This window comes from Bufo gargarizans, chromosome 9 (genome assembly GCF_014858855.1).
Source record: "Bufo gargarizans isolate SCDJY-AF-19 chromosome 9, ASM1485885v1, whole genome shotgun sequence".
Lineage (NCBI taxonomy): Eukaryota > Metazoa > Chordata > Amphibia > Anura > Bufonidae > Bufo > Bufo gargarizans.
This window is the reverse complement of record NC_058088.1, coordinates 24833663-24848532: the sequence shown is the minus strand read 5'-3', so window position 1 is coordinate 24848532 and position 14870 is coordinate 24833663. Positions and strand designations below refer to the sequence as shown.

Here is a 14870-nt window from a genome sequence, read left to right as displayed (position 1 = left end):
GTGGTCGTCACGCATGACTCTTGGGGGGCTCGAAGCTGTGATCGATAGGTGCCCCAGAGGTTGGACCCCCAAGCAATCACACATTTATCACCTATCCTGTTCGTGTCGCAACCCCTTTAATGAGTTCCAAACCAGACTGGCACTGTCCTGGCAGACGAGGAAAAGCAGTTTTGCTACTGCCACAACCTGCCACTCCATCCCAGCCTGCCTTATTAATCAGATTTTTGCAAAGCTATAAGTAGGCAGGAAATGTCTACAGTGTCCAGATTTGACGGCAATCTCCACTCTCCGCCATGGGAGCCCCTGGAGTAAATCCACGAGGTCTCCCCATAAGGATAGGACCATAATCACAATGATGGCTTCTAGCTGGGTGGCGGGCACCTTTCTAGACAGTCTGCAGTGTACAGACACATAGAGCAGTTTACTGTAGAAGTCAGTTCATGCGCAGCTGCCGGAGGGAGGGAGCGCTGTGCGCCTCTGTGCAATAAAAACAAGCGCTTTGAAATACTGCCTTGAAAGAGAGAGACGGGGATTAGGGGACAAAGGGCTATTAATGTAGCATATGATACCCTGTCACCGTGATATTCACTGGAAAAGGACGGGGGAAACTGGTGCTGGTCATAAAAACGTCCCAGTCCTTTCATACCTATCCATGTTATTTGAGGCCCTTCTTGGAAAGCCCAGCGTCGGGAACGTCAAGACAAAGCTTCATTGTGAGGGATTTGTGGGGGAAGGAAGTGGATCGGTGTCAAATAATTGACTGTTTGACAAACCCTTTTCTTGCAGTGAAAATGACTGTAGTCTTCAGCAAACAGAGAAAAAAAAATGGAAGTGCAAAAAAGTTGCAGCCTGCGTGGAGAAATAGATAGAATTTTTATTTTATTTTTGCAAGCCAAAGACTTGTTTCCTGAAGCAGGAGCTTTGTTAACAGAGAAGAAAATAAGTTGGATTTTGATGAATGGTGCAATTTCCGACAAATTCTAATAGAGGTGATGGGGAAGGACGCAGACATACATCTTGTTTTTTCCATTCACTTCTATTAAGTGGTGCGTGTGACCAGCCTCTGACCTCGGACCATGAAGCCACTTTAGTCCTGGCCTAACCCTGCCCTTACTCAGCTATTTCAGAGTTAGTCTACATACACACGACCGTGCCGTTTTTTGCGGCCTGCAAAAAAACGGATGGCGCCCGTGTTGCCTTCCGCAATTTTCGGAACGGAACGAAGGATGCAGGCAGCACACGGAGTGATGTCCGCATCTTTTGTGGCTCCATTGAAATTAATGGGTCCGCATCAGAGCCGCCAAAACGGCGGCTCGGATGCGGCCCTAAACAACAGCCGTGTGCATGAGGCCTTACCCTTAATGTCCAGAACGGTGTCCCAGAACATAAAAAAAAAATCTGACTCATCTGCCTGCGGCCCTGCCGCTGCACCATTGCCACCCTCTTCTGGTCAGAAAGTGGCTTGGTCCTGTGTCTGCAGGGACCAGAAGTGGACTGGTAGGGAACAGGTGTGAGGGAATGGGGTACAGGTTGGGTGAATTGGGGTTGTTGGCTTCTAGGCCAGACAACCCCTTTAAACCAGCTCAACAGGCTAAGCACGTCCATATTCATACCAATTTTACAATGCTGGAGTGAGTAGAATAAAATTGCCACAAAATTTTTGGGCAAGAGTATGCAAAGCCCTACTTTTTTTGGAAACTTTTTGGAGCTCCAAATGCTTCAGCTTATGGTTGGGCATAGAGCTGGTAAGTCACTTAAAAATGGTTTTCCTTGATTTTTATACTGATGACCCATCCTCTGCATAGGTCATCAGTATCTGATCAGTGGGGGTCCGACACCCAGGACGCCCGCCGATCAGCGATTTTGAGAAGGAAGCCTTGTATCACTTCACCAAGCACAGCGCCGACCATTGTATTGCGACTGTGCTTTGTATTGCCGCTCAGCTTCATTCACTTGAATGGGGCAGAGCTGCTCCTAGGCCATGTGACCAACAAATGTGTCGTCACTCAGCCGAAAAGTAATCAGTACAAAAAAACTAAAAAAAAAATTGGAAAACCCCTTTAAAGGAGTTTTCCAAGTCTTTAATACTGATGACCTATCCTCAGGTCACAAGTATCTGATTGGCAGAAGTCCGACTCCCGTCAGCCCCAGCGAGTAGTGGTGCTCTGACAAAGCTAGCGACATCACATTCATTGGTCATATGACCTCAGCACAGCTCAGTCCATATTCAAGTGAATGGGGCTGAGCCGCTAAACCAAGCACGGCCACTATACAATGGACGGCGCTGTGCTGTTAAGCTGCAAGGAGGCCGCTGCTGATCATTAAAGGGATACCTTCAACGGATGTCATACAGTGGCATCTGTCACCATAGAGTTCCATTGAAAAAAAAAAAAGAAAAAAAAAAAAAGAACACATTTTTTGCATTTATATTAAACATCAGGCAAAAACGTGTTGTGAACCCTACATCTATATGTAATCTACTTCAACGGATACAATCTTACTTTAGTGTCTGATCCCAAAGCCAATCCTATCCAGTCTGACACATTCTGCTGGCTCCCACCTAGAAACAGTCAGCCACGACAGTTCACCCTGAGCAAGGCAATGTGAAGCAAAATGCTGAGGTCAAGTGTACTAATGTTATTTTGCCTTCGTGAAAATATGGCGTATTTCTGGCACGTATAGTCGCATGGTGTTTTAGACCTATCTGTGCAGCAAATGCACCAAAAAGAATGATCCACTGTGCCTCATTTGACGAAGGGGCATGGCTTGGTGGGAAAGGGGCATAGGTTGAACATAGGTTTCCATGTTAAAAAACACACACACAGGTAATGCCTCTGTATGGAATGGCGCAGCAGACAGGAAAAAACATACTGATGTACAGACGACCAACAGGATGCTCTTTCGCCCTCCATCAGGCAAATGAGTAAGTTAGATGCACACGATGGTAGTCATCCTGATGCATACAGCAAACCCAGTGTGAACTTATCCCAACCCCACTGTCAGGGGCAGATTGGCCATAGACCTTACAGGGAAATTGCCCAGGGGGACGCCAGAGCCCTCCTCACGGCCGGCCAGTAGATGTTTTTGGGGATGTATTTTGTGCTGCTGGCAGTACTTCGTGATGGACTGTGGTATTTGGCTCTGTTGGGGTGATATAATGTGCCACAATATGGTAATAATTGCCCTACCTTCCATCAATTTGGACCCCACTACAAAATGGGGCCACTTTTAGGATTTTTTTCCAGGACCACTTTAAGCTCCCAGTCCGCCCCTGCCCACCGTGGACACTCCGTTTGGGAGAGTGGACATTCTGGAGACCTCTGGAACCAGTTTACAGTAGATCTGGCCCTACTAGAGGACCGCCAGCATGCACAGCCACCTTTCCTCCGACATTAGCAAAAAAAAAAAAAATTCTGCAGGCTCCGCTGACTTAGTAATGAGGATCCTGCGCGCTTCCTTCCTAGGAGGATTTTTCACCCATTAGTTTATTGTTGAACTCCATTATTGCCAATGGAATTTAGGCTGAAATGTCCCCGGGGGGTTCTGTGGTGAAAGGCTGGTTGTTGGCGAGGGCCATCTTGGTTCAGGCATACAGAACATCACTGGCGCTGGAGTCAAGGGGGGGGGGGGGGTTCAAATGAATGCAAAATGTAAAAATTAATCTGCTGGCATACACCTACGTAGGAGAGAGGATATGGCTGACATATGGGACACAGGTTGAGGCCGGGGGGGGGGGGGGGGTGTTACACTCCACAACAGACCCCTATAGAGGTGCAGAAGTGTCCGATAACTTGTCCTCTAGGAGCCGAATATAAAATCTCCTCCACTAACGGTTTTATACTCGCTCCTCCAAGCAGCTACCCAATCTCACCAACAATCCTTTAATCCAAACTGTGGATTACATAAACCATCTAAAGCCGAGCGCAGTCCAAACAGAATACGGCTTCGTGTACACCGCCTTCACCTAAAGAAATAAAACTGACTATTTTCCTTTGCCTCTTATGGAAACCAGCTCGTCAGCGGGGAGAAAACAAAAATGTAAAAAAATAAAAAGCGACAGAAGAGATTTAACAAAAGGAACGCGCTCTCCCGTGTCTATCGAGATTTCTTACACAATGAGACCTCAGTCTCCTCCAGTGACGCACATTTGCTTCTCAATGAGAAAAAGCAGCAATTAAACAGGTCGAAGTTCTGTAATCACCCATGACACGACGACGCTCAATTGGTTTGTAATGCCAACGAAATCTAGGAAACGTGCACACAGTATATGGCTTACGGAAAAAATGCAATGCCCGAATTAGCCAACGGGCAACCATCGAAGCTAGAAGACCTATTGGAAGATCGGGAATTAAATGCTCAGCAAAGAAACTTCACATCTGTGCGTATCATTTCACATTGCATTAAACATACATTCGCCTCCGTGAAGATCAGTGGTATGCATAGGGTTAAAAAAAAAAAATGGTCAAATAGTTGGCAATTGTGCAGAAGAGACACCAGGCTGCATGGCAGATGCCAAATGGACGCTCTTTTGCAGTTATCAGATCAACTGGGATCTATGGACCCATTTGGCATATGTGCCAGGAGCATGCCCAGTGTGAACATGCCGAGATCCTGCCAGGTTCTGCGGCACTGTCCAAGGCGTATTCATTGATGGCTCTCATGGGGGTAACATGTCAGGGACCCCTCAAGGACATCTAACAATGTAATGGGTTGGCCGATTTGTAGCCCAATCTATAGTTGATGTGACGTATATCTCAGTATGTTCCGCCTTAACTTCCCCCTAAGCAGAGGGTCCCCATCATGGGCGTCAATGGCGGCTGCGCAGTGACTGCCCCACAACGCGCTAAACGGGTTCCTTTACTGTTCAACCAGTGCATCCAGGAAGAGTACCAAAAACGTTGACATGAGTGAACCACATCACCACCGCCATCTTGCGCCTTATCGACTCAATGGCCAAAACTTCTAGCGGCTTACAGTGATTTTTTGTTTTCACTCTGTTCAACTTTGGCACTATCGACTCCCAGACCACGTGTTCCCAGTCTCAGAGAACTCCTATAACGTGTCCCTCCGATTCCATTCTCCCAACAATCTGCCATCAGATGCTTGCAGATACCAGGCTGTACAGCTCCAGCGTCAACCGTACTGCACCTGGTGACCATTGTGCATTCATCCTATGACAGTACGGCCGCCAAGGGCCCTGAACCACCAAGCATCTCTACCTGGCAATGGAATGAAATTAAAAGGGACACTTTAAAGGGGAAATCAAATCGAAAGATATGAGCGACAATATCCCATTGGTCAGCAGACAAAGGGAGCAGCGGCACCCCAAAACGATGCAGACAGTGATATATTTATTCCGTATGTAATCCATTTCAGCTGAAAACCCTTTAAAGGGGTTGTCAGAGAAATTTCTTTGTTCTTTATATGTTTCTAACTAGGCAAATGTAAGGACTTTACAATTCACTTACTTTATCTCCAGTTGCTCCTTTCTGAGATTTCACCGAGGGTCACATGACCTGTGATGTCGGCTTCTCTCCCTGCTCTGATGATGTTTCCTGCACAAGCCTGAGAGAGCAGATCTGTGTCTGTACACCATCGCTGTGCTGGCCACGCGCCCCTGCACTGCTGACTGCTGCTTATTGCTCTCTCCCTGGATGCTTGAGGAAAAACCATTAACCCCTTCAGCTGCACAGACGGGGCTGAAGGCTTTCGGGCTGAAGGCTTTACTGAGTAGCTGCAGGCAGTAAGGAGACAAATGTTGGGCACAGGAGGTGAGAGGAGTTCTGCAGAGCATTGCACAAGAACAGGTAGGGGGAAGATCCTGTGTGTATCAGCAGTGTCATTGTACAGCTGGAACTTGTAGTCCGACACATACAACATGCTGCTGAGTCTCCCAGCAAGCAGACACGTCACTCAGGGCAGTTCTTGTATTCACTCCCTTAGCAGTGCAAGGGGAGGGCAAGAGATTGTTTTTATTGCAGGTAAATAAAGGGCCAGAAGAGAACCAGGGAAATTAGGAAATATATATTTTTTTGCCTAAAACTTGCTTAGCTTAGTTATATATTTCTGCCCATCAGATTTACAGTGCTATATTTTTTTCATAACTCGGACAACCCCTTTAAGGTTTTTCTGTCGAAACGTTGCACATGGATGAAATAGATCACTGATCTGCCTCATACTGGGGTGTTGCCTCTCCCTTTGTTTGTTGGACTTTACAGTGAAGGAGAAAGTTGGGCCATGCCCCTCAGAGGGGCACACCCACTTATGCTGTATCCTTGGAAGTGCTGTCCACAAATACTTTTTTGTTTGTTTAATATCCCGTTGGTGGCATCTGACACCTTAGACCACCATTGATTATAAGAATGAAAGGGTCCTACAGAACGTCTGCACCTCTCGTTACTGACTTTTCAGTCTGGATAACGGGTGGTTCACCAACGTGCTCATCGCATATGTATTTATGTAAGATTATCTTTCAGTGGGCTCACCCTTTAGGCCACACTAGCGTATTTAGTGTGAGAAATTGGTTCCGTGTGCCAGAGGTATCCCCCCGCCTGAATGCTGTTCCTATGACATGGATCCATGGCATTACAAAGATTTATAATGTTGTGTGTTCCTGACCGACCTCAACTGTAATGATTTGTACTGACGGCAACGGGAGTGACAAAAATGCAAATTGCACACGGAAGGTGTTCGTTTTTTTGAGAACCGCAAAGTGGGAGTCGGACCCCCAGCGATCATACGTTTCTTACTTATCCTATAGATAGGTGATACATATTATTATTGATCGGGGCGCAGTCCTTGAATCCATCTCCTTGTACAACCCCTTCCTCACTTAACAAGGACCATCTCATCGGTGATCAATACGCTGCTTCCATTTGTCTGGCGCACGCCATCATTCATGGCACCAACAGAAATCACACGGCGGCTTCACTTGATGGTTTCTGTACATAAAGAGAGGACGTGACTGCCACGTACTAAAAGTTATGCTTAGGATTCAGACACCGATTCCACACAATCCCTGACAGAATCCACGGACTCTGTATTTTATACCCCATTTACGTTTTCCGGGAGAAAAAAATAATCCATTGCCACAGAAATACAGTTGAAGAGCACCTATCAGCAGGATCAACCCTACCAGCCAAGACACACTGCCTGGTAGGGTTGATTGTGCAGATTAAAAATAATGATACCTGCCTTGAATGCATTCCCGAGCTAAAAGACTTTCACTCTTTATGTAAATGAGGGCTTCAGTCCGCCAGGGGCGCGTGGCCAGCACTGGAAAGCAAAGGCGCCAAGGTGCACCAAGTGACTAGGCTCCGCCCCTTGGTGCACTGTTTTGCATAAATAAGTATTTTTTTTTATTTTAATTTTTTTTAACGCTGCAGCCAATATTCAGGCAATCAGGTATAATTTTAAATCAGCAGGATCAACCCTACCGGGCAGTGTCAGTGCTCTAAAACTACAGTGCCTTAGAAGGGGCCTGTCACCTCTCCTGACATGTCTGTTTCAGTAAATATTTATATTAGTCGTAAAATGACTACTTAAAAGCATCTCCTCTCTACTTTATGCCGTTACTCTGTTATTACTATAAGAAATTTATGAATAAATTGACAACTGGGTGTTATCAGTTGGGGGTGTGCCCCTGCAGAGTCTCACACTGTCCAATCAGTACTGCCAGTAAAAGACTGTAGGGACACGCCCCTTGGACATAGGGGAATAGTAACACACAGCAGTCAATTTTCTTCATAAATTTCTAGGAGGAAGAGTAGAGGATACTGCATAACAGTTATAGGAGATGTTGCAGAATTGCTGTTTCAGGGTATTTATAAAAGCAGACATGTCAGGAGAGGAGACGGTTCCTCTTTAAAGGGCATCTGTTAAGCAATGGGGGCACTGCCGTTGCACCAAGCGGTCTCTGCAACTGCCATGCTGCCTTTCCGCTTTGATTGACTTTAGGAGAAGTAAGGGCCAGCTGTGGTCAGGTTTACACCGCCAGACCGTGTCAAAGTGCAGAGGGCACGGCAGTTGCAGAGAGAGCAGAGCCTCTAGGTGTAACGGTAACGCCCCTGCTGCTCCTAGAGACTCATTTACATATATTAATACATCATTTTTCTCAGCAATGCGGGCACATATGGACATGGGACCAACACAGATGCCTTCAGCTGCCAAGCGCACATGTAACAGGTCAGCCAGTGTCATAGGTACAAATCTGCTGATGGACGCCCCTTTAAGGAAATTTCATACTCCGGTTTTTATGGACGTGTGATATATATTTTAGGATAGGACGCTGTACTCACATGGGGTTTCTTTCATTCTTTCGGAAGCAGTCTCAAGCCCCCATCCACGTGTAGTCCTCAGTGTGATTATTCCCCAACTTGGATCCAAGGTATGGAAGTACGGATAAGGCAACAAAGGGATTTCTGTACCTGCAGGAAGAAAGGCGTAAAATCAGTGTAAAGTACAAGCAGAGCACAAATCCATAGTCACACAATCTGCGCGCACATCCTCGCCAGGAGGAAGGCCTTCATTACAGAGGCAGCGTCCGGCCTGATTTATCACCACGCGCGACACAGATGCCGCCGGCCAAGCGCAACTCAAGACAGGACATAAGTCATGGTGCCCGGTGGACGGAGGACCGAGCCCCGCTCCTGACACAGGGGATCAATGTCTAGAGAGGGTCAGAACCACCAAAATACACTTCTGACTGGGACCCAATACATGAAAACCGCACCTTTCTCTGCAGGTCACCTGTAATCTGAATGCAGAAACCTCTCCCCCCGCCATGCACGTCGGCCGTGGTTTATGGTTGCTGCACCATGCATTTTTCATGAAGGTCTCATGGGTAATGCCAGTGCATCTGTCACTCAGAAGAGCTACCGGTTAACCCCTTTGGTGCTGCAATTATGTTTGGGGGGCACCTTGTAATGGTGACTGCCTGACAAAAGTCCCCAGGGTTGTCTCTTGGAAAACTATCGGGACACCGTTGTGTTAAAGGGGCTTTCCGAGATTTAGATACTGATGACCTATACTCTAGATACCTGATCGGTGGGGGGGTCCGACACCTGGGAATCCCACCATTCATCTGTTTGAGAAGGCACCAGCGCTCACAGTAGCGCAGCGGCCTTCTTGCAGCTTTTCCTAGGTCGGTGATGACACGTTCATCGGTCACATGGCCTAGGTGCAGCTCAGTCCCATAGAAGTGAATGGAGCTGCGCTGCAATACCAAGCACAACCACTATATAATGGAGGGCGCTGTGCTTGGTAAGCAGAGAGAAGGCCACAGTGCTCACAGAAACGCCGCTGATCGGTGGGGGTTCTGTGATGGCCACGGCCTTCTCACAGCGCCGTACGTTGTATAGAGGCTGTGCTTGGTATTGCGCTCAGCCCCATAGAGTGATGATGGATCTAAATCTAATATGGGACACTAGACTGTCCTTTAAGGAGTTCAAGTGAATGGGACAAGCACTGCCCTATGGCTACAAAGTCCTCGGCTTGCAGGTAACCACTGAAGAGGCACAAGTGTTGTGGCCTCTTTAAAACGACAGATCAGTGGGGGTGTCGCGAGCTGGACCTCAACCGATCGCATATCTATGACCTATCCAGTATCAGAAAACCGGACAACCCCTCTAAGCTGCCTTAGCGTTGGCCGAGCCCGACGTTTTCAGAGAGATTGGCCAATCATCTAGTGTATGGTGGGCTACTGACTACCCCCCCAAAGGAAGATGTAGGGTGAGTGAATGACTGGGCAGCTGGATTTCATTCCAGGCGATAGGTGACGGCCAGCAAAAATAATGGCAGCAGCTTTCTGAACGTGTGTGTATGGGGTGGTCCAAAGGAACAGATGTTGGCCAAACAAGTAGTAGGCAGAGAACCATCTAGATATATGGCCAGCTTTCGCATCTGTGATCCAGGACTCCAGGGAGTCCGTTTTTTTAAAAGGACGCCTACAAAAAGGGTAAAAACATCCAGACATAACAGAAGCATAAAAAACACGGTAGTAGAAGCGTTAAAAAAAAAAAAAAAGCCACGGGCTGGAGACCACTGCTACGACTGCTGGGTTGGGGGTTAAAGGGTTTTTTATACTGATGACCTATCCCCAGGATAGGCCCTCATTATCTGACCAATGGGGATCCAACTCGCGGCAGGGTATTTGTATATCATTTCCACTCTCGGCAAAAATAATATTTTCATGTATACCCACTGATAAGACTTAAAAAAAAGGTCACCATGACCGAAACGCCGTCATCATCATGTTGAGAAACGATTCTTGGAATTATGAATGTTCTCCCTTTTTTTTTTTACATTCTTTTTGCCGAGACAATAGAAATTATGTACAAATACCTTGCCAAAAATTTAAAGGGTAACTGTCATATTTATTTTTTATTACTAGTTTATTAGAGCTAGGCATGTATACCTGAGTTAGTCTGTCAATGATTGTCAAAGGATCTGTAATTACCTTATAATAACAGATTTCATTTATGTCCCCTGTCCCTTTCCACTGCTCCCTTAAAAGACCGTTGCTAGGGCTCATCTGTCTCCAGCGGAGGGGCGGTCCTTCACACTGCATGCCTGCATTAGGCTTCAGAGTGAGGAGGCGTGTCTCTCACTAATCCAATCTGATTGGCTGGCAGGAAGCTGCTGGATACAGCAAGTTTGTATGTGACCTGAGGGAATGCAGTTTTGGCCTCAGAGAACTGGCAGAGGAGCCATCTTGAGAAGATCCTCATAATGTAGGATTCAAAACAGCCGTCACTCAAAATAAAACTCAAGGAAAACAGTGATAAGTGAAGAAACTAAAGATTGCTTTATGCATAATGCTGCTGCAGCAGTAACATATGCTAAAATGTTATATTCGAATTGGGTTGAAGAACCCTTTTTGGTTGCACCGCACCTTATATATGGCGTGCTTTTCCAATATATCTCCACTATCCTGAAGATAGGACATCTATATCAAAATCTCAGAGAACCCCTTTAAACCCCCTAAATGTAGTTCCAAGGATGGTGGCTCAGTGGTCAGGGGTCCTGGTTTCAAATTCAACCAAAAAAAACATCTGCATGGAGTTTGCATGTTCTCCCCATGTTTGAGTGGGTTTCCTCTGGATGCTCCAAAACCATGCAGATTAGGTTAATACGGAAGTTAGATTTCGAGCCCTAATAGGGACAAGGACCGGTGTGTGCGACTACAATCTCTGTACAGCGCTGTGGAATATGTAAGCGCTATATAAATGAATATAATTAGATAATTCTGGTGTGTGCACATAAGATCAGGACCATTAGCCCCTCTGATGTCAGCATCTTCCTGGAGGAAATGACATGCACCCCTGGATATGCAGGCGACACGTTCCTACCGGGTCAAACCAATCCTTTACTTCCATAAGGGCTCATGCACACGAACATATTTTCTTTCCGTGTCCGTTCCTTTTTTTTTGGCTGACCCTATACGGAACCATTCATTTCAACGGGTCCGCAAAAAAAATACGGAAGTTACTCCGTGTGTATTCTGCTCCCGTACATCCGTATTTCCGTTCCGTTAAAAAAAAAATATATAGAAAATGTCCTATTATTTTCAGCATTACGGACAAGGATAGGACCGTTCTATTATATACCAGCTGTTGCAAAATACGGAATGCACAAGAACGTCATCCATATTTTTTGCGGCTCTGTTTTTTGCAGACCGCAAAATACATACAGTTGTGCGCATGAGGCCTTATTCTGGAGCTGATGAATCGTTCAGCGGTTTTATGGCAGGGACCAGACGTTACAGAAGAGATCCTCTCGCGTCTTAAATTATTAAATGCCACTGTATAAACTTCTAGACAGACGCCGTCCCCTTCTCCCCCTCTCAAAATCCCCAAAAACCCTGCCTGCGCGGCTTTGCATAGCCCATAAACCATTTAGACAGGGAGCCGCTGTGCCCAGAAGAGGTGCATCAACTTCAGCATGACATCATTTTATGGCGGGTGATATCATTTTAGAGGCTCCAACCCAGCAGCATGCGGATAGACTGAAAAAAGAGCTGGCACAGCACGCCGTCCCCAAAACAGCTATTGAATGCGGGTGCGATAGGCGAGCGGAAAGCAGCCCTGAGGGAGCAACGCGAGAGCGCTGCCTGTGCCGCTTCACCCAGCACTTAATACATAGTGATGTGTGGTCCGGTAATAAGCATGTTGCTGATCGCACATACCCCGGGGTAGCCTCTCAAAATGATGGCTTTACATCTATTAAACAAATATATATATAAATTACAGGTCTAATAGGAACATGCAAACACACCTAGGGCAGGGGTATAGGTGCTACCCCCTACTTAAACTCTGCCAGTGCGGTGCCCGGGGAGGACGGCACGTCTAGAGCAGGTGGCGAAGGAAACGTAATAGATCAATGTGAATCATTAATGCAGAATTCACCCATTCACGAGCACATACAAGGGGCGATGCACGGAGCACGCCTGCTGCAGTATGGAGTAATGCTGCAGCACCATCCATCCCACACACACGCGTGTCACACACGGACAACAACCACACACAATCACCTGCTATATGCAGTCCCCATTTCGTCGGATCCGTCCTCTCCCTGGCCGGAGATATACAGTCTGGTGAATGAGAGGAGGAAGCTGAGCCGTGGGCTGCCTAGTAATACTACCATACTCGTCCACTGAATACTAAGTGGGATTAGATCCCCCCTCCCACACACACAAGCACGCAGCTCCCATCATAGACAATGCATGACTTCGACATGTCACCGCTGTGCTTGGAAAGAGCATAGAAGAGGCGAACCATGACAATGACATGTTTAATGGGTCAAGTAATAAGTCCCTGGTAAGAAGACAGTGATGGCAGTAAGTTTAAAGGGTTAAAAGGGGCGATCCTGTGCCGAAGGAAAAAGTGATCTGATGATGGTGTGGGGCTTAAAGGGACAGTCAGTGTTTAAATGGTTAAGTGATCAGTCACTTCTAGGAACACGGTGGAGACTGGAGCTTTAGGTCTACATCCCTAGAAGACATTCGTGAAGCGGGTACTGACTTCTCAATCCCATCCTGCAGCTTAAAGGGGTTGCGTCATTTCAGACTCATAGGATGGATGCGGGTCCAGGCTCTGAGACCCGCTCCCAAAAGTGAAGGAGGGCACACAGAGCATGCGCAGCGTGCTCTCTATTAATTTCTATTGAGTTCCAAAAATAGCCAAGCGAGCGCGCTCAGTTATTTTTGGAAGTCCCATAGAGATGAATGGAGAGCGCACCGCGCAAGCAAGCATGGCCGCCGCTCCGATCACTGCTATGGGGCTGCCAGGGATAGCCAGGAGCACTTTTGTTGGCAGTGGCATAGAAATGAATGGAGGGTGGCTGCACATGCATGGCTGCTCTCTGCTCACTTTGGCGGTCCCATTCCAGAAGTGGGACCCACACCTATGTGGCATATCCTAGAGCAGGCATCCTCAAACTGCGGCCCTCCAGCTGTTGCAAAACTACAACTCCCAGCATGCCCGAACAGCCTACAGCAGGGCATTGTGGGAGTGGTAGTTTTACAACACCTGGAGGGCCGCAGTTTGAGAAGGCCTGTCCTAGAGACTAAGATGTCACCGCCCCTTTAACGCACTGTACATATAATTACAACCATAATTTTTAAATCGTTTCATTAAAAACGTTGACCGTTTTGTTTCTGCAGCTCCTATACAGACTGTGCATCACCATGGTAACAGACAACAAATTGTGTCGTCGGATCTCCGCCATATTCACTTCTGACCGTTCTCTACTTCTGGCTAACCTACCAAATGTAAGTTTGTATTAATTAGGGGGAGAAATGGATTACAATACACTGAATTAGTTTGCCGTTACCATGGAGATGCACAGGTCTGCGTAGTTTATTTTTATGAAGACTTATTGCCAAGCTGCTTCATTTATATTTTAGACTTAGTGGAAGAATAAAAAAATAAAAAATAAAAAAATGTACACACAAAAAAACTGTAATGCTGATCAGACTACCAGCCTTAAAGGGGTTGTGCCTTCAAAATCACACATCATAAAGGACATGACAATCGCTTTCTAACAAAGCCAAAATCTGCCCTGTACTTCACATGGATCCAGAGATCTCCCCAATTATTGCTCTGCTAAATGCATCTCAGGCTGGCAGGTCAGGAGCGTGTCCTTTCTGTTTGCAGTTCTGTCCTTAGTGCCACAGCTTCTAACACAACATATGGCTGGTGGCAGTTGAAGATTTAAACTGAGTGTGCGCGACCACCTCGGTGAGGTGGACAGGAAATAAGGAATAGAACAAACAGCAGGTGGCGCTATACTGAGATTTCAGTAAATAATGCTACTTTCACACTAGTGTTTTTGCTGGATCTGTCAGGGTTCAGCAAAAATACTTCTATTACTGATAATACAACCATCGGTTATGAACGGATCCGGTTGTATTATCTTTAACATCGCCAAGACGGATCCATCATTAACTCCATTGAAAGTCAATGGGGAACGGATCCGTTTTCTATTGTGTCAGAAAACATCCGTCCCCATTGACTTACATTGTGTGTCATGCCGGACCCGTCTTGCTCCGCATCCCAGGACGGAAAGCAAAATAAAACATGTTGTGGTTTGCTCTCCGGTCTGGGAACGCAACTAAACGGAATGCATTTTGGAGAGTTTCGTTCTGCTTAGTTCAGTTTTGTCCCCGTTGACAATAAATTGGGACAAAACTGAAGAGTTTTTTTTCCCCGTATTGAGCCCCTATAATGGAACTCAATACCGGAAAACTTAAACGCTAGTGTGAAAGTAGCCTTACAAAATTTTTAATTACAGGCAATTACATAGCATTACATAGAAAACATAGAATGTGTCGGCAGATAAGAACCATTTGGCCCATCTAGTCTGCCCAATAT

At 46.5% G+C, this 14870-nt stretch overlaps 1 protein-coding gene across 3 annotated transcripts in view; it reads right to left on the bottom strand.

Annotated features, from left to right (window-relative positions):
* SIPA1L3 (signal induced proliferation associated 1 like 3) overlaps positions 1–14870 on the bottom strand; it is a 129431-nt gene that overhangs the window by 91691 nt on the left and 22870 nt on the right. For all 3 annotated transcript variants that reach the window (XM_044305305.1, XM_044305309.1, XM_044305306.1), the window contains exon 2: positions 8298–8426. The gene's annotated coding sequence lies outside the window, so the exon portion shown is untranslated. The remainder of the gene's footprint in view (positions 1–8297; positions 8427–14870) is intronic.